Here is a 20,183-nt window from a genome sequence, read left to right on the forward strand (position 1 = left end):
CTATGGAAGCCGATGTCTGGGAGTATGTCCAGGCCTGCACCACCTGCGCCAGGGGCAAAGCTGACCATCACAAGGCCCAAGGCCTCCTCCAGCCTCTGCCAGTGCCTCGTCGCCCCTGGTCTCATATCGGCCTGGACTTTGTCACGGGCCTCCCGCCGTCCCAGGGAAACACCACCATCCTAATGATAGTGGACCGGTTTTCCAAGGTGGCCCACTTCGTGGCCCTCCCGAAGCTCCCGACGGCCCAGGAGACTGCAGACCTCCTGGTCCACCACTTCGTGCGTCTGCATGGGATTCCATCAGACATTGTCTCGGATCGTGGTCCTCAGTTCTCCTCCCAGGTCTGGCGGAGTTTCTGTAGGGAACTGGGGGCCACCGTCAGTCTCTCGTCTGGGTACCACCCCCAGACGAACGGGCAGGCAGAGCGGACAAACAAGGAACTGGAGCAGGCCCTCCGTTGCGTGACCTCCGCGCACCCGACGGCCTGGAGTGACCATCTGGCCTGGATCGAGTACGCTCATAATAGCCAAGTCTCGTCTGCCACCGGCCTCTCCCCATTTGAAGTGTGTTTGGGGTACCAGCCCCCATTGTTCCCGCTAGTGGAGGGAGAGGTCGGGGTGCCCTCGGTCCAGGCCCATCTGAGAAGGTGCCATCGGGTGTGGCGTACCGCCCGCTCTGCCCTGCTCAAAGCCCAGATGAGGGCCAAGAACCATGCAGACCGCCGGCGTGCCCCGGCCCCTGCGTACCAGCCTGGGCAGGAGGTTTGGCTTTCTACAAAGGACATTCCCCTGCAAGTGGAATCCCAAAAGTTGAAGGACAGATACATCAGACCTTTCCCTATCCTCAAGGTCCTCAGTCCAGCCGCAGTGAAGCTGAAACTGCCAGCTTCACTGCGGATCCACCCGGTTTTCCATGTGTCCCACATCAAACCTCACCATGTGTCACCCCTCTGTGCCCCCGGACCGGTGCCGCCTCCTGCCCGGATCATCGACGGGGAGCCGGCTTGGACCGTGCGCCGGCTCCTGGACGTCCGTCGGAAGGGCCGGGGGTTCCAGTATTTGGTGGACTGGGAGGGGTATGGACCCGAAGAATGCTCCTGGGTGAAGAGGAGCTTCATCCTGGACCCGGCCCTCCTGGCCGACTTCTACCGGCGGCACCCGGACAAGCCTGGTCGGGCGCCAGGAGGCGCCCGTTGAGGGGGGGGTCCTGTTGTGTGGGCCGCTGAAGAGGAGATACTGCTGGCCCACCACCACAAGATGGCGCCCTGCTTGAAGTGCAGGCTTCAAGCACGAGAGGGCGTCGGCTTTGCTGGAGGTGACAGCTGTCATTAATCAACACAAGCTGTCACCTATCACCACCACTACAAAGACCGGACTGCAACTCCACCTCCTCACCGAGAAATCAACTACCATTCAGGTAATTTCTCTGCTGACTGACACTTTGTGTGTAATAACCTGAACTTCTGTTGCAGCCGTTTTCCTGGAGTGTGTCCTTATCTGAGGGATTGGCGTTTGGTGTGACAGCGACGGCTTCGCCTCACACCCCAACCCAGATAAGTGGTTGACCAGGAGCTGCACGAGTGTGTGTGATTGGAGGTGGAGGTTTTCCCTCCTTTACTTAATACAGACTGTGGGATTACTGAGTGTGCGAACTCACACTCATCTGGACTATCTCTGTTCTCTGCCAGCAGTACCGGGTCTGACTGCTGAAGACAGCGGCCACCTGGGGCGCAGGGCTTGGCGGCTCCGGTGTTCTTCAGCTCCGTTGGTGTTGGAAGCTGTGTGGGGATCCAGCTCTTCTCTCTCCAGGCGTCTTCTATCGTCGAGCCTGCCCACACGTCACCTGGTGTATGATTGACAGTCCACCATATTGTTATTGTCTGTACGTTGTTGTGCGATTCACAACATTAAATTGTTACTTTTTGGCTTATCCATTGCCCGTTCTTTTACGCCCCCTGTTGTGGGTCCGTGTCACGACACTTTCACAACAATTACACTTATAAAACACAACAAAAGCATATATATTATGAAAGCACAGGTTATCCTAAAAAGAAAGACATAAAACCTGATTGTGGGATGCAGGGAGAGCTGTTAACAGCAATAATAAAACATTTATGCCAGGTGAGTGAACTGTTCAAAAAATACCCTCAGACCCCAGAGGGTTAAGGATGATGTGTCTGATTGTAATGTGTTTTCGATATACTAAGAGACTATTTATTGTATGTATGTCCCTCTCCTGTCCAAATGGCACATCAGGGGAGGGACATAGGCCATTGAGCACTTGAGAAGTAGTAGCAGTAGTAGTAGTTAAGGGGAGAGACACTTCTGTGCTGCATATCTGAGCTAAATGTGGCACAAGTACTTCGTTTAATTTATTTATTTCTCTCAAACAGACAATGTCTAGTAGTCCATGAAAACATACATAGGCCACGTCACTCCCCATACTTTAACAAATGGGGAGTGACATAGGCTATTGAGCACTTTAGTGGTAGTGGTAGTGGTAGTAACAGTATCTATTTATTCTTGAGGCAGCTTTAGTCGCACCCTAACAGTAACAGAGATCAGTCGACATTTCATCTCTTTGCTGATGGAGCAAACAGCTGCTTTATTAGTACTTTGCTCGCCCGTCAACAGTGCAGCAGTACATGTGTTAAATTAATATTTTGCTCTCCTTTGCTTTAAATATGCACTAATGGATAGTGCATGTGATACTCTTTTTATTAGCCAATCAGGTAGCTCCTTCCACATGAATGTGTGAATGTTTCCCATCATCCTGTTTGTGTCTTCCTCCTGCTAACAGGCACCATACAAGTCCATAGCCGGGGGGGGGGGGGGTATGGGTCAGAAGCCCTCAGCACTCTCACTCCATCATGGACACCGTCACATTTCTATCTCATGCCTCCAAACTCCTTCATCAGTTCCTTTGTTGTCATTCTGAGGTTATGTTGGATGGAAGCAAATGGACTGCACGGATGCTCTTGAATCCATAAATGTTTTCAAGATCACTCTTAAGGATGATCCTGACATGTGAAGTGTCAGGCAATTTCTTTATATTGTTTTTTCTCTCCTCATGTGCAAGCATGCACTAGTTCTATATGAAGGCCATCAAATACACCAAAAACGCTCCCCAGTAACCCAGAATGATGCCAAGGGACCCTTCAGGGGTTTTGACTAGTAATTCCACGTGTTTCTGAAATTGTCTGGATTCTTCAATGCAGTTTATAGACAATTTAACCTGCTGAAAATCTGATATGGTAAATATAAATTAAAAACTATTTCTTGTAACTAATATTTTTTTTATATATATGAAAATAAACATATTTGTCTTAACACATTGTTTGTCAAAATAGAATATGTGCATTTGGGGAAAGAGTACAAAAGATTTTAGCTAATGCAAAAAGAAACTTGTGCCTACAACTGTATGTATATATGGAAATGAAACAAACAGATTTTTATTTCATTTCACTTTCCCAGTTATTCATTTCGGTCATAATGTAGTTACGCTGGAGCTGTACTGTGTGACACCTCTCCATGATATCCAGAGAGTCATCTGTAATGAAAAACACCTTTCAAAAATCTGATGCAATCCTCAGCAACCCTCAGCGTCTTGTTAAAAACAAGGTCTCCCACATTGCATTACAAATCATATCTTTGTCTGCAAATCTGCCACCCAGACTGTCTCAGACATGGTCTTGGGGTCTAGCTAGATTTGAAATTCATCCCGATATGGGCTTCATATCACTCTTGCCCTTGCACAGTCCTGACTGATGTCTCTGCTGTACTGTCCCTTTGGACTGGGTATTTTAAGTGGCTGTATCAGGCTTAAGTTCCTGCCAGGATCCTGGGTACCTCCAGTGCCAGGGTTCTTGTGGCTGACAATTGAGTCACCCACCGAATCTCAGTGAGATTGCAAAGGCTGAGAAACACTTGAAGGCCCTAAAAGCTGAAGGGGTCTGTGGTATGGTCAACGCCTTGTATGGCCAACGGTGGAGCCTATCTGAGCAGTACATTCATGACAGGAGAAATGCATTTGCGACGCTCTAATCAGGCTTCACATGGACAACAGCATTAAACCCTTAGTATATTGTGCCTAAAACTCCCGTGAATATATTCTCTGGGTTTATAGATGTTTTTATTGTGTAAAAATGCCAGAAGAAGCTGAGGTTGCTTCTTCATTATTTTCAATTGGAATCATTGTGAACTGCAACGCTTCATGTTCTTTAAAGTCTTGCTTTTGTCAAACACTGACTGTCTGACTGTCTCTTTGTTCCAGAGTAATATATATATATAAGATGTCTGAAATTCGGTTTGTATTTATTAAATTCCATGCATCTTAAACGTAGCAGATACGGACGGATTATTTATTTGGAATAATAAATGATCCGTATGAAAACTGCAAGTTTTCAGGGTCTCTACTGCCATCTACTGGCCAGTAGTGTTCATGGCAGTATTTGCCCTAAGTACTAAGCATATGGGCACCAGTAGATGGCAGTGTTCTATTTATTTTGATCCCGGTTATATCAGACAGTTGTCAAATCAACTTTTTGGCTTTTTTTTTTTTTTTTTAGAAATTAAAAAATGGCATATTTTACAAAAGCACATTTATATGTAAACACCAACACACACCTCACATTAACATGTCGGTTTTTACAAAGAATGAATGACCAATCAGTGTTAGCGGAGGCTCATTTACCCATAATTCCTTTGACATCTGTCTGTGTTTATTACAAAACTTCAGAATTAGTGCATTATTTAAAATGAAAAGATATGTATATTTTAACTTTGTACAAATGACAGAATTGACATTAATGGAGTTATTCTATCTGTATTCATTTTATTTACACTTCAAAACCATAAGTCAGCACTGCAATATTTTCCAAGACCTCTGCCTCACAGTGACACTGCTGCTGTCTAGAGAGTTGAGCTTCGCAGCTCCTTTCAGAGCCTCTCAGCTGCTTCACTGTTACAAGCTCTGTAGTAAACAGGAGCTTCCAGCAGGGGGCAGGGGACACAAAGACAGAAGTGCTGACCCATTGTTTGGGTCTGCAGTCGTCTTTGACGCTACCAGAAGCTATTCATCTTATTAGTTGCAAGTGTACCGGAGATGATACTAAAAGTTATCGGTTAGCTGTAGCTTCTGATACTTTTTTGGGTGGTTTATCAGTTTAGCTTCATAAAAAATAACTTTTTAGCTAGCTGATTATCTGTTGTCAAAGCTAACTTTTTGGTTAGCTGTGCCCACCACTGCTCATAAGAAGGAAGGAAAATGCAACTGTTTTACCAATCCATTATGATATAAATATGATAAATAATTACCTTTGAGATGATTCCAAATGCGTTCTCCACCACAGGATGCACATGAGAAAAACTGCAGCTGCAGATATTTCTTCTGTGATTCATGGAGCGATGACGGATGGTTTCATCAGCGAGGTTCCGACAGCAAATGTGTCATCCGCTACGAAATGTTGTATAATGCAACATCCAGCGGCACAAAGGATTGCATCCAGCCGGACAAAGCAAGTTGTTTTGGCATGGCTTTGGAAGTGGGAGGAAGCCAGAGTACCCAGGGAGAATCCACACAAACACAGGTAGAACATTCAAATTCCATACAGACAGGATGAGCTGGGAACCAATAACAGTAAGGCAGCCACTTTGTTATTAATATAAAAAGTGGGAGTGTCCAAATACTTTTGGACCAGGTAGTAGCTGGCTCTTTTGGATATATGAGGAGCATCTCTGGGTCCTGCCTGTGCAGTCAACAGCCAAAAACCAAAGCAGTTTTGGGAGTCGCAGTGCCTTAATGCTCTCAAACCAGAACCCAAGCTGCTAATAATTAATGGTGAAGTTGGGTCTTACAGTCCAGATGCAGGCATGTTGTTAAGATTCTGCAGACTGTTCACGCTTTACTCAGCAGGAAAACCTTGACAAACAAGTCTCTTGACGTTTGGCAAAGTAACAAACAAATATAATGTCATGCAAACCATATAAATTGTCACAACAGCAAAAACATCATTTCACTATTGAGCTGCAATTATAAAAAAAAAAACAAATACAGTGTGACAAGATACAATAAAGACATTGTGTGTAATTTATGTTTCATGTCTTTCACCTCTGGAGCTCTTGTCAGAGAATTTGCACAAAATCCATTCATGAAGATAAATGCAATATCTGCTTCAAAAAGGCACAGATTGCAGGTGTCACGTTGCGTTTTGTTGCCATATGTGAAGTACTGTTACTTCATGAGAAGTAATCCACTGCAGGTGTAATGAAGCTCCGTGTACTTCCTCCTCTGTGAGGCGTAAAACATTCTTTTTCACTACATATCCTATCACCGTGCCTATCTACGAGCTGTCCCACCACGTTGAGGGCTCCTTCATTATATGGGTTGCGGTGCGGCGTATGATAACGTCCCCGCGCTCAACCTGACCCTCTCTGCTCCCGAGATTGGTTATTGATCCCGGGTTCTTTAGGCATATTGCCACGTTCACTTTTCCCCTTTGCTCAGTCCTTTATTTGGAGACAGCTGAGCCATTATGTCGTATCTTGTTGCATGAAAAATGCTGAAAAGGATGAGCCATGTCATTTTCTCCGGCTTGTTCCCCCATAAATAATGATTGTCTCAAAGGCCTGTCAATTTAGCTTTGGAGGGCGATATTTCTGAAAGCATTTATTTTTCCAATTCAATAGATCCTCATATTTCATTACGTAAAGCATTTTTTTCCCCACCTTTTCCTAGAGCAGACATGTAGCTGTAATACACGAGGTACTGGACGAAAATCAATAAAGATGATAAAGAGCCAATTTGTGGTGGCCTTGAAGTGCAAAACACAAAATTGAAGTAAATATTTTACCAGAAACATAAACATGGATAAAACAAAAATGACATCACCAAAAGTGATTTTTTTTTTTGTGTGTTTTAAGGGTTTGTGTTTGATCTTTCTGAAGTCTGGTCTGGTTTTCAAGAACAATATCTGAAGTGTTTAGCTGCAAAATGCTCCAAGTCCAAAATTACCACAAATTTTATATTTGATGCCAATATGCACTTAGCTGCTAATCAGTGTGCAAAATAAAGGATTTGAAAACACCATTTCCATAAATTTTGCTGTGAACTCACATTTTAAATGACATTTTTCACCATTTGAAAAAAAAAGACATATTTGCATCTAAACTCTTCAAATATACATAAAATACATCAATCAACAATTGTCAATGACAATTAATAAAAAAAAAACCTTTTACTTCCATTGTGGTCCTTGGGGTGAGGAAGCGTGTGGGGGGGGGGGGGGGGGGGGATAAGACAAAAAGAGGATACAAACATGGAACCAAAAATAAAATAGCCAATAATGGCTTTAGAATTAATTGACAGGTGTTATTTCTGATTTGTTGTTTCAGATTTGGACTCTAAACTGAACAATTCAGGATACGTTAATACTTTTGTCACAAGTCCAGTTAATTTGTCTGTCAGGAACTTCTTGAGATGATTTGCTGGAGGAGAAAACTACTTGCCAACATGTAGACTTGGTTTTGAAATCACTCTCATGCTATCTGTCTGTGTCCTTGGATCACACCCAGACTCTGCATTGTCTCAGTCCACCCAGCTGTGTGAAATAAATGCCTATCGGCCTTGACTGAGGAAGTAAATGTGAGGCATCATTGTAAAGCACTTTGCGCATCTGCTAAATGGATATTTGTAACAGAAACGCAGTCCTATATTTTCTACAGCCCTATGCCACAACCCAAGGAAAAAAAAAAACTGTTGGATAATCACTAATTGCACCTTTGCTGTGCACTATAGATTATGTGCAATAGATTGACAAGATAGGGCCCTTAGGTTCAGCATCATTCTGATCACTAAATGTTTTGTTGCTTTATCACATTATTGCATTGTTTTGCACAGTGTATGATGAATCCAATTATTCTAATTTAATGAAAACAGAAAATGTGATCAGGGTGTGTGTTGCACTGTGTTGTGAGAAGGACCTGCTATTTGGATATATTCCACTTGAGTTATGTTTCACTGCAGCAGCTCTCTACACTGCTAACCTTCAATGGATTGTAGCTCCATTGTGTTTTCTCCCTCTAATGATTGTGCCTGTATTTAAAATGAGCTACAGCGTTGTATGTGTGGGTGTATTCTTGCATTTCAATATGACTCTGCTGCACTGTAGTCCTGGCATTCATTAAAATAATGGGAGATGGAGATTTGACATTGAGGTGGTTCATTCACTGCACCAAAATAAATTAAGATCTGCACTGCTGTATTACTGAAGGTATCCACCTGCACTTTGATATGCATGAAATGGTTAATATTGTTCTTGCACGCTTGCTGAGTAACATTGTATAACCTCCTGCAGAGGATTTGTTTAAACACTGTTGCATGAATGTCAGATTTAAGCACAACTGTGTGGATGAGGTCAACAAGTCAAGAGGCAAAAGGTCTTTTGATACTCTTGAAATGTGCCGATAATGACAGAACTCAGATTTAGTCATAAACATTTAGTCACCTTGTAAACGTGGTTTGGGGTTTGTTTTGACTACAGGTATTAATGTATGAGGAATGCAGCTGGGTCGCTGTTCTTCAATCAATCATCTGATTAATACTGTGAATCAGATTAGAATTGGAGGCAAGCAGTGGAATTGGCAAGCATCGTGCAAAAAAAAACATGGCCACGGACCCGCCAATCGGTCAGGTGTGCAACATAATTGGGCTGCTGTGACGCTTTGGTTTGTTTGCATCTCACTCAAAAAGCAAGAGTTTGGCTGTTGTACAACAAAATCAATGAATCACAAACGTGGACCAGTGACCAGACCGGAGCAGGCGGAGCTTGTGTCAGAGAGACACCGTTGCCACTGTGTTCGATGTGATTATCCACAGCTAAATGGTGCGCCAAGCCCACGCACTTCAGGAAAGCGTGCATCATGACACACGCCAAGTTGCCTCTACGTGGTTGGTAATTACCTGCTTCTATCTCTGACAAGATGCCAAATCACCTGAGAGCTACTGATGTCTGCAGAGATTCTCAGTCATCCAGGTCGTGGAATTCAAGTAGGCTGAGTTTGGTCAACGACACTTGTTTAGTTTGTTGAAAACACTTTGCTCATCATCCAGACAAGTCTAAAGTCTAAGATACAGTAGTCAGAAGCTCAAATATTACAGTGCATCTGGAAAGTATTCACAGTGCTTCACTTTCTCCACATTTTATGTTGCAGCCTTATTCCAAAATGGGCTAAATTCATTTTTTCCCCTCTAAATTCTACACACAATACCCCATAATGACAATGTGAAAAAAAGAGATTTTCACAAACTGATTAAAAAAAAATCACGTGTACTTAAGTATTCTCAGTCTTTGCCCTGAAGCTCAAAATTGAGCTCAGGTGCCTCCTGTTTCCACTGATCATCCTTGAGATGTTTCTACAGCTTAATTGGAGTTCACCTGGGGTAAATTCAGTTGATTGGACATGATTTGGAAAGACACACACCTGTTTACATATAAAGGTCCCACAGTTGACAGTCAGAGCATAAACCAAGCATGAAGTCAAAGGAATTGCCTGTAGACATCCGAGACAGGATTGTCTGGAGGCACAAATCTGGGGAAGGGTACAGAAACATTTTTGCTGCTGTGAAGGTCCCAATGAGCACAGTGGCCTCCATCATCTGTAAATGGAAGAAGATCAGATCTACCAGGATTCTTCCTAGAACTGGCTGCCCATCTGAACTGAGCGATCAGGAGAGAAGGATCTTAGTCAGAGAGGTGACCAAGAACCCGATGGGCACTCTGTCAGAGCTCCAGCATTCCTCTGTGGAGAGAGGAGAACCTTCCAGAAGTACAACCATCTCTGTAGCAATCCACCAATCAGGCCTGTTTATATACGTTTAAATACGCCCACAAATTTGGAGCAGTCCCCACACCTACTGCGTGAGGGACACACACAAAGGTCGTGCAAGCACTGATGCATCCTTTAAAGGCACAAGGATTTGCACGTAAACGCTGTGCGGCCCTCTCACAGATGTTTAGCACCACTGGTGTGGCTGACACCTCATCATGTTTGTGCACAGGACAAATGTGGACTATTACAGTGTTATGTGAAAGAGGCTGTGAAAGCTCCCTGACTTCAGGCAGAAAAAGCATCGGAAATGATAATAAAAAAGTTAAATGCATAATAAAATAATAAGTAATAATTAAAAACACTAAAGTGGAGAAAGCAACTCATGGACTTGCAGAAGATGTCCAGGAGGTGCCATACATCAATATTATTGTCTCACTGGTGACTGTCCTCTTCTCCCGCAAATGACCACAGAATCCTCCACTGGCCGAGCACCGTGATGCACAGCTGGGAGTGCTGCTCCATGCGTGAACAGGCTCTGTGATTGTCTGGAAGCACTCAGATAAAAAACAAACTAAATAAAAAACTAAAGATGGAGTGCTGACATAGTCCTCATTCAAGGCACAGGTGATGTCCAGCACGCTGTGCACACGTGCACTGTGAGTGTGTAGCAACCAGGATCATTAAGGTCCATCTCTGTCCTCAGAAAAATAAATAAATAAAAACACAAATCCAGTTTGTGCAGGTCATCCATGGCCTGACAGAATGTGTCAAGCCCGTGCGCGCACATAGAGTGTGCGCTGACCAGGAGCATTAAACATAATTTCCACTTCCTTTCCCAGAAAAAATAAAATAAATAAATAAATAATGAATGTGGTTTGTGCAACTCGTGCATCCAGCCCAGCGAGCGTGCACGCCGGGTGGGTGCCTGTCAGCTGCTGAGGGGGGTGCTGGAGGCTGCTGGTGTTCAGTCAGTTCTAGAAGTGCTATATAATAAAGTGTGTGGCAACCCCTCACATGTTGCACACATTCTGAGTCACAGACACTACGTGGCGATGGGTACGAGGTGCTCGCCTGACGATTTGGTGAGGGAGTTCATCATGGCAGTTTTTATTGGTTTGTTCAAAAATCAAGCGACGCAAGAGCGCTGCCCCACAACTAATTAGGGGGAACAGTGAACAGCTGTGACCTCACACCAAACTTTACAAATTTCCTTGTGGATGCTGTTCGCAGGCTGCCGCAGCCCAGTGAGGTTCGAGCCTTAGTAAAGTCCAATGTTCACCCTAAACCTCTGCTCATGTCAGTCTAGAACCCTGCAATAGTGGAGGTCAGACACACGCTTTTCTACATTAAAATGAATTACAAAAATTCATAAGTGCTCATGACAATTTCTTCATGTCAGTATGAACTGTTAGCTGGAAGCCTGCTGTTGCCCCCCCTACAGTGCAAGCAGCACATTTGTCTTGTTTTTCTCGGCTGCCCTGCTGAGAGAAACACAGACGTTCAAAATGAAGAATACCTCCTGAACACAGTATTCTTTCTGTTCCTGTACAGAGCTGCATTTGCTGTCGTTGGTGGACTATTTGCTCTGCAGGCTTGTTGTTAAAGCTTTTCTCCTGTCAGAAAGTTCTGTCAGAAATTAGGGGGAGCTTTTCACTTCCAACTGCATTTCTCCCTGAATAACTCTGCAATAAAGGTTATACACACACACACACACACACACACACACACACACACACACACACACACACACACACACACACACACACACACACACACACACACACACACACACACACACACACACACACACACACACACACCATAATTCATTAGACTCCTGCATGTGACCATTGTGTTATTTTCTTCACTTTAACTATGGATTATTCCCTTCACTTAATCGATTCAATGATTATTGTCCTTTATCTGTGGAGTTTCTATCTTCTCCCAGGTACTGAAGTTTCCTTCTACCATCAACACAAACACCTCTGTGCTTCTTTAACAAACTGTGACCAAACTGGCTCTTGGTTTACATTCATTAGTTGCCTACATATCCAGCTGTAAATGGATACTGGCCATGATGTGAAAAGTAAACTGGGACAGACTGGCCTCCTGTCTGGGGGGGGGGGTTGTTGTAGACAGTCACTGGCTTCACGCTACAGAATCCAGTAGAAACCATCATCACTAGAGGTGGGCGGATCGATCCTAATATCGATAATATCGATACCAACACTAGTATTGATATTGAACGATCCTCGTGTAAAAAGCTCGATACTCAAGCTTTTTTCTCTCCTGCACACACTGACTGCTGTGCACGCAGATTCATCAAAGTCTACTCTCTGTCTGTAAGAGCAGCGCTGCGCTGTGCATCCTCCCCCCTCTGGTCTTCTGTTGTTGCACCATCATGTGGCTCAGCGGCGCCAGCCAACAGCCATGCAGGTAAGCTCAGCCTGGCCCGCCTACTCAGCGCTCTCCTCGAGTCAGCCCTCTCTACCTCAGGAGATTTTGTTTTAAGTTGTGTTGAGTGATATTTTTTAAACAAAAATGTTGATTGTGATAAATAAAGTATTTTGTTGTCATGTACAATATTTGGCAAAATTCTATCCTAGGTCTTTTGGATCCTTTGGATCTATGAAGCTTAAATATGAAAAAGTATCGGTATTGATATCAGCGATACTGGGCCTGTATTTACTTGGTATCGGATCAATACCAAAATTCACGGTATCGCCCACCTCTAATCATCACCATCATTTTAGAGGATTACACAGACATCCACATGATGTTACTGTTGCATGTATGAATTCTCTTATTCCCATTCATATAGTATACACACACACACACACACACACACACACACACACACACACACACACACACACACACACACACACACACACACACACACATTCATTCATTCTTACACTAACATCAACACAATCTGATGCTCAAATACACTCTCACTTTCACATACATGGTTAATGGACTGTATTTATTTTGCACCTTTCCATCTGCATCAGAAACTCAAAGCACTTTACAATTATGCCTCACATTCACTCACACGCAGATGTCAGGGTGCTGCCATGCAGGCGCTCACTACACACCATAAGCAACTAGGGGAATAAGGGCCCTGCCCAAGGGCCTTTAGTCTGGCTGGGTTTGGAACCAAGGATCCTCTGGTCTGAAGCCCAACACAAAACCACGATATCATCACATCCACATGCACACATTTTCATTCTGAAAACATATGCTCGCATGCTCTCTCACATGCACACACGCTCACTCTCAAAATACATGCTCACTCCTGTGCACATACACTCACTCTCAAAACACACTCTCACTCTCAAAACACACGCTCACTCTCAAAGGCACACATTCTCACACTCACATGCACATGAGGGGTTGGACCTTACTTGTGTGAAGTGCCTTGAGGCAACTTTGTTGTGATTTGGCACTATATAAACTGAAATTGAAAACATTTATGCTCACTCTCACATGCACACATTCTCACTCTGAAAACATTTATGCTCACTCTCACATGCATACATGTGCATATTTTCTAACTTTTGTGCACATGTTCACTGTTCTATACATATATTGGATGTTATCTTTCACATGGCAGAAAAGCAGCGCCCAGCACGAGCCCACGTCTTTCCTAAAAGAGATGTCGCTCAGCAGGAATCCATCGATGACTATCATGATCAGGATGTGTATTCATTCAAGCACATTTGCATTTTTCACATGCACTTTCACACTCTTGCATGCATGCATTCAATTTCTCACAGTCCTCCTCGTGTTTAAGTGCAGAGCTTTTCAGTCCTGCATATGAACACTGTCCTTGCAGAAACCGTCTCACTCAGGCTTGCAAAAGAGGGTAAAATTTCATATTATCAACAAATCTACATGTTATTGAAACTTACACATAGTATGTAGAATGGCACAAAAAGTACATTGAAAAACTGTTTCAATACATAATATTTGACACCACTGAAATACTCTGCTTTGCTTCAAGCCTAAATAGAATAATTTTATATGCTCAAGAAAACCTATTTGTTTCCCTGCACGCAAATGGTTCTACTGATGGCTCTTTCCAGCCCTGTGATCACATACTACAATTTCCTACGTGGCTCTCTGCAAAGGCACAAGTTGCATGAACAGCACAGGTCAGGCACATCCCATCCAGTGTTTCATTATTCATTGTTCTCATTTTCCCCGAGAGATTCATTTCTTTCTGGAAGTCATCTCGAAAGCACTGAATGCTTATTTCCTGCTGGCCACTGAGTGAGGGGGTGGTGGGAACAGCGGGGACACACGTACGGAAATTGAGCAAATAGAGTTGACAAAAAAAAAAAAGCCTCCTCGACACAAATTGCCTGCATTTTCCATTGAGAGGAATCACAGCATATTTTTTGTTGCCTGTAGTTTTTTTTTTTTTTTTTTACATGCAGGAATATGTGTGCACTCTAATACCTGATTTTCTTCATTTCACCTTCACATTCTTCTTCAGAAAAAAAAAAGCACTGATATTTATATAAAGAATTCTAATGTTGTTGGTCATAATAAATTGGTTTGGTCAAGACACACATTTTCATACTGGCTGTAGAAAACTGAATCATATTGGGCCTTTGCTGCTTGTGCTCACTTGCCTGCAGTAAGAATGATGTGATAAGGGGACGGATGGTTCAGCTGACAGCACAGAAATACATCTGCAGGACAACAACATGACAAACTGAATAAAAACCAATAAAATATACAGACATTTTGGCGACTAGTATATTAACTGTTAGTCAATAGAACCAACAGGTAATATTTAGCCTTGACCCTCTCTTAAATGATTGACCTCTGGCTGACCTTGCCAGGGCAGTTTTTGAGTCTACCCAAATGTGTGCCACATTTGGTCCAAATCATCTGAATCACAGATTTACTGACCTTCACGTTTTGTTAGAATAAATTTGTTTTAGGGTCGACCTTCAATAACAATGAAGTTGGGACGTTGTGTAAAATGTAATTAAAAACAGAATACAATGATTTTCAAATCCTCTTCAACCTATATTCAATTGAATACACCACAAAGACAAGATATTTAATGTTCAAACTGATAAACTTTATTGTTTATGTGCAAATATTTGCTCATTTTGAAATGGATGCCTGCAACACGTTTCAAAAAAGCTGGGACAGTGGTATGTTTCCCACTGTGTTACATCACCTTTCCTTCTAACAACACTCAATAAGCGTTTGGGAACTGAGGACACTAATTGTTGAAGCTTTGTAGGTGGAATTCTTTCCCATTCTTGCTTGAAGTACGACTTCAGTTGTTCAACAGTCCGGGATCTCCTTTGTCGTATTTTGCACTTGATAATGCGCCACACATTTTCAATGGGCGACAGGTCTGGACTGCAGGCAGGCCAGTCTAGTACCCACACTCTTTTACTACGAAACCATGCTGTTATAACATGTGCAGAATGTGGCTTGGCATTGTCTTGCTGAAATTTCATCTTGGGACTCCGACGAGGGCGGTCGCATCTCCTCCACTCTCTCTTATCTTTGCTCTTTACTTTAACCTTGAAGTCCCTACTTCACCAGACTCTGAATTCCTCAAATTATATTGGATACTGGTTCTATTGGACTACTATTGGATTAACCATGGAATTGATCAGCTGGTCTCTGAATGCTATTGACACCATCTTTTCTACAAGAAGGTCAGGACCGGGGGATCCTACCTGCCCAGATGGAACGTATCCTGCGGGCTATGTTCTCGACTCCTGGGGTCTTGGTGTATTGCATGCTTGGCGCCTTTCTCCGTTGAGGACATCGAGGATTTATTCATATTTGGTCTCATGGTAGCAGGGCTGGTACTTTCTGGCTTATGTGCTGCTCTGATCTATCAGAAAATTGGCAAGACAGTGGCATCAAGAACCACGGCCCCTCGCTTGTCCATCATGATTAATGAGTTGGGCAAGGCATTGCATTCTCAGACTGCGATCACTCTTGAACGCAGACGCAAATTGGATGACATCTTGGAGCAGATGCGTGCCTTGCAGATTAAGTTGAAGATTTCAGAGACCGGGGAATATTCTTAATTCATAATTGGGAATATTCTTAATTCATAATTGGTATTTGGTTGTTCAAGTGGAACTGGAAAAAGTGTTTTTCACTGCTAAAACCACAACATGGCAGGCTTATCAAGCCTGAAGGACAAATTGCCCGATGTTTTTTCCTCCAGAGGAATGTTTTCAGGACTTGGTGATTATTTGGCTGTTTTCTTATCTCAACTCACAAAGACAAAAAGCTGTTTCACAGGACTCAGGACAGCGCTTTACTGGCCTCTACTGGTGGTTGGCTCTCACTGCGGTATTGTATCACTTCCTGTTCCGGAGCACAGCGGTGTTTTGCTGTATCTGTTAGCTGTTTAATCTGCGTAGTTAGATTGATCTAGATAACTAGATAATGATTTGTTTCACAGTGTAATCTTCACGTGCCTTAACTAAAGCACTACCTCTGCTGAATCACCTCTAAATTATTTACACATTATTCACTTTGTGTGTTTTTAGGAATCCGCTAGCTTAGTGCAGCTACTACCTCTTAGCAGGTTTAGCATGGCGGCTTCTCCTGTTCTCCCGCACTTTTCTGCTCTGGGTGTGAAAGGTTTAGTTATTCCTCGGCCTCCTTTAGCAGTAACGGTACTTGTAATAAGTGTAGCTTATTCGTAGCTTTGGAGGCCAGGCTGGGGGAATTGGAGACTCAGCTCCGCACCTTGGAAAATCCTACAGCTAGCCAGGCCCCTGTAGTCGGTGCGGACCAAGGTAGCTTAGCTGCCATTAGCTGTCCCCCAGCAGATCCCGAGCAGCCGGGAAAGCAGGCCAGCTGGGTGACTGTGAGGAGGAAGCATAGTCCTAAACACAAGCCCCCTGTACACCACCAATCCGTTCAAATTTCTAACCGTTTTTCCCCACTCGGCGACACACACGCCGAGGAACAAACTGGTTATTGGCGACTCTGTTTTGAGAAATGTGAAGTTAGCAACACCAGCAACCATAGTCAATTGTCTTCCGGGAGCCAGAGCAGGCGACATTGAAGGAAATTTGAAACTGCTGGCTAAGGCTAAGTGTAAATTCGGTAAGATTGTAATTCACGTCGGCAGTAATGACACCCGGTTACGCCAATCAATTAACATTGAATCGGTGTGTAACTTTGCAAAAATAATGTCGGACTCTGTAGTTTTCTCTGGGCCCCTCCCCAATCGGACCGGGAGTGACATGTTTAGCTGCATGTTCTCCTTGAATTGCTGTCTGTCTGAGTGGTGTCCAAAAAATGAGGTGGGCTTCATAGATAATTGGCAAAGCTTTTGGGGAAAACTGGTCTTGTTAGGAGAGACGGCATCCATCCCACTTTGGATGGAGCAGCTCTCATTTCTAGAAATCTGGCCAATTTTATTAAACCCTCCAAACCGTGACTACCCAGGGTTGGGACCAGGAAGCAGAGTTGAAGTCTTACACACCTCTCTGCAGCTTCTCTCCCCCTGCCATCCCCCCAACACTCCATCCCCGTAGAGACGGTGCCTGCTCCCAGACCACCAACAACCAGTAAAAATCTATTTAAGCATAAAAATTCAAAAAGAAAAAATAATATAGCACCTTCAACTGCACCACAGACTAAAACAGTTAAATGTGGTTTATTAAACATTAGGTCTCTCTCTTCTAAGTCCCTGTTAGTAAATAATATAATAATTGATCAACATATTGATTTATTCTGCCTTACAGAAACCTGGTTACAGCAGGATGAATGTTAGTTTAAATGACTCAACACCCCCGAGTCACACTGTCAGAATGCTCGTAGCACGGGCCGAGGGGGAGGATTAGCAGCAATCTTCCACTCCAGCTTATAAATTAATCAAAAACCCAGACAGAGCTTTAATTCATTTGAAAGGTTGACTCTTAGTCTTGTCCATCCAAATTGGAAGTCCCAAAAACCAGTTTTATTTGTTGTTATCTATCGTCCACCTGTTTGTTACTGTGAGTTTCTCTGTGAATTTTCAGACCTTTTGTCTGACTTAGTGCTTAGCTCAGATAAGATAATTATAGTGGGCGATTTTAACATCCACATAGATGCTGAGAATGACAGCCTCAACACTGCATTTAATCTGTTATTAGACTCAACTGGCTTTGCTCAAAATGTAAATGAGTCCACCCAACACTTTAATCATACTTTAGATCTTGTTTTGACTTATTGAATGGAAATTGAAGACTTAACAGCATTCACTGAAAACCCCCTTCTATCTGATCATTTCTTAATAACATTTACATTTACTCTGATGGACTACCCAGCAGTGGGGAATAAGTTTCATTACAGTAGAAGTCTTTCGGAAAGCGCTGTAACTAGGTTTAAGGATATGATTCCTTCTTTGTTATGTTCTCCAATGCCATATACCAACACAGTGCAGAGTAGCTACCTAAACTCTGTGAGTGAGATAGATTATCTCGTCAGTAGTTTTACATCCTCATTGAGCACAACTTTGGATGCTGTAGCTCCTCTGAAAGAGAGAGCTTTAAATCAGAAGTGCCTGACTCCGTGGTATAACTCACAAACTCGCAGCTTAAAGCAGATAACCCGTAAGTTGGAGAGGAAATGGGGTCTCACTAATTTAGAAGATCTTCACTTAGCCTGGAAAAAGTCTGTTGCTCTATAAAAAAGCCCTCCGTAAAGCTAGGACATCTTACTACTCATCACTAATTGAAGAAAATAAGAACAACCCCAGGTTTATTTTCAGCACTGTAGCCAGGCTGACAAAGAGTCAGAGCTCTATTGAGCCGAGTATTCCTTTAACTTTAACTAGTAATGACTTCATGACTTTATTTGCTAATAAAATTTTAACTATTAAAGAAAAAATTACTGATAACCATCTCAAAGACATATCGTGATCTTTGGCTGCTTTCAGTAATGCTGGTATTTGGTTAGACTCTTTCTCTCTGATTGTTCTGTCTGAGTTATTTTCATTAGTCACTTCCTCCAAACCATCAACATGTCTATTAGACCACATTCCTACCAGGCTGCTCAAGGAAGCCCTACCATTAATTAATGCTTCGATCTTAAATATGATCAATCTATTTTTATTAGTTGGCTATGTACCATAGGCTTTTAAGGTGGCAGTAATTAAACCATTACATAAAAAGCCATCACTTGACCCAGCTATCTTAGCTAATTATAGGCCAATCTCCAACCTTCCTTTTCTCTCAAAAATTCTTGAAAGGATAGATATAAAACAGCTAACTGATCATATGCAGAGGAATGGTCTATTTGAAGAGTTTCAGTCAGGTTTCAGAATTCATCATAGTACAGAAACAGCATTAGTGAAGGTTACAAATGATCTTCTTATGGCCTCGGACAGTGGACTCATCTCTGTGCTTGTCCTGTTAGACCTCAGTGCTGCTTTTGATACTGTTGACCATAAAATTTTATTACAGAGATTAAAGCATGCCATAGGTATTAAAGGCACTGCGCTGCGGTGGTTTGAATCATATTTATCTAATAGATTACAATTTGTTCATGTAAATGGGGAATCTTCTTCACAGACTAAGGTTAATTATGGAGTTCCACATGGTTCTGTGCTAGGACCAATTTTATTCACTTTATACATGCTTCCCTTAGGCAGTATTATTAGAAAGCATTGCTTAAATTTTCATTGTTACGCAGATGATACCCAGCTTTATCTATCCATGAAGCCAGAGGACACACACCAATTAGATAAACTGCAGGAATGTCTTACAGACATAAAGACATGGATGACCTCTAATTTCCTGCTTTTAAATTCAGATAAAACTGAAGTTATTGTACTTGGCTCCACAAATCTTAGAAACATGGTGTCTAACCAGATCCTTACTCTGGGTGTCATTACCCTGACCTCTAGTAATACTGTGAGAAATCTTGGAGTCATTTTTGCTCAGGATATGTCCTTCAATGCACATATTAAGCAAATATGTAGGACTGCATTTTTACATTTGTGCAATATCTCTAAAATTAGAAAGGTCTTGTCTCAGAGTGTTGCTGAAAAACTACTTCATGCATTTATTTCTTCTAGGCTGGACTATTGTAATTCATTATTATCAGGTTGTCCTAAAAGTTCCCTGAAAAGCCTTCAGTTAATTCAAAATGCTGCAGCTAGAGTACTGACAGGGACTAGAAGGAGAGAGCATATCTCACCCATATTGGCCTCTCTTCATTGGCTTCCTGTTAATTCTAGAATAGAATTTAAAATTCTTCTTCTTACTTATAAGGTTTTGAATAATCAGGTCCCATCTTATCTTAGGGACCTCATAGTACCATATCACCCCATTAGAGCGCTTTGCTCTCAGACTGCAGGCTTAC

This window comes from Thalassophryne amazonica, chromosome 20 (assembly GCF_902500255.1).
Source record: "Thalassophryne amazonica chromosome 20, fThaAma1.1, whole genome shotgun sequence".
Classification (NCBI taxonomy): domain Eukaryota; kingdom Metazoa; phylum Chordata; class Actinopteri; order Batrachoidiformes; family Batrachoididae; genus Thalassophryne; species Thalassophryne amazonica.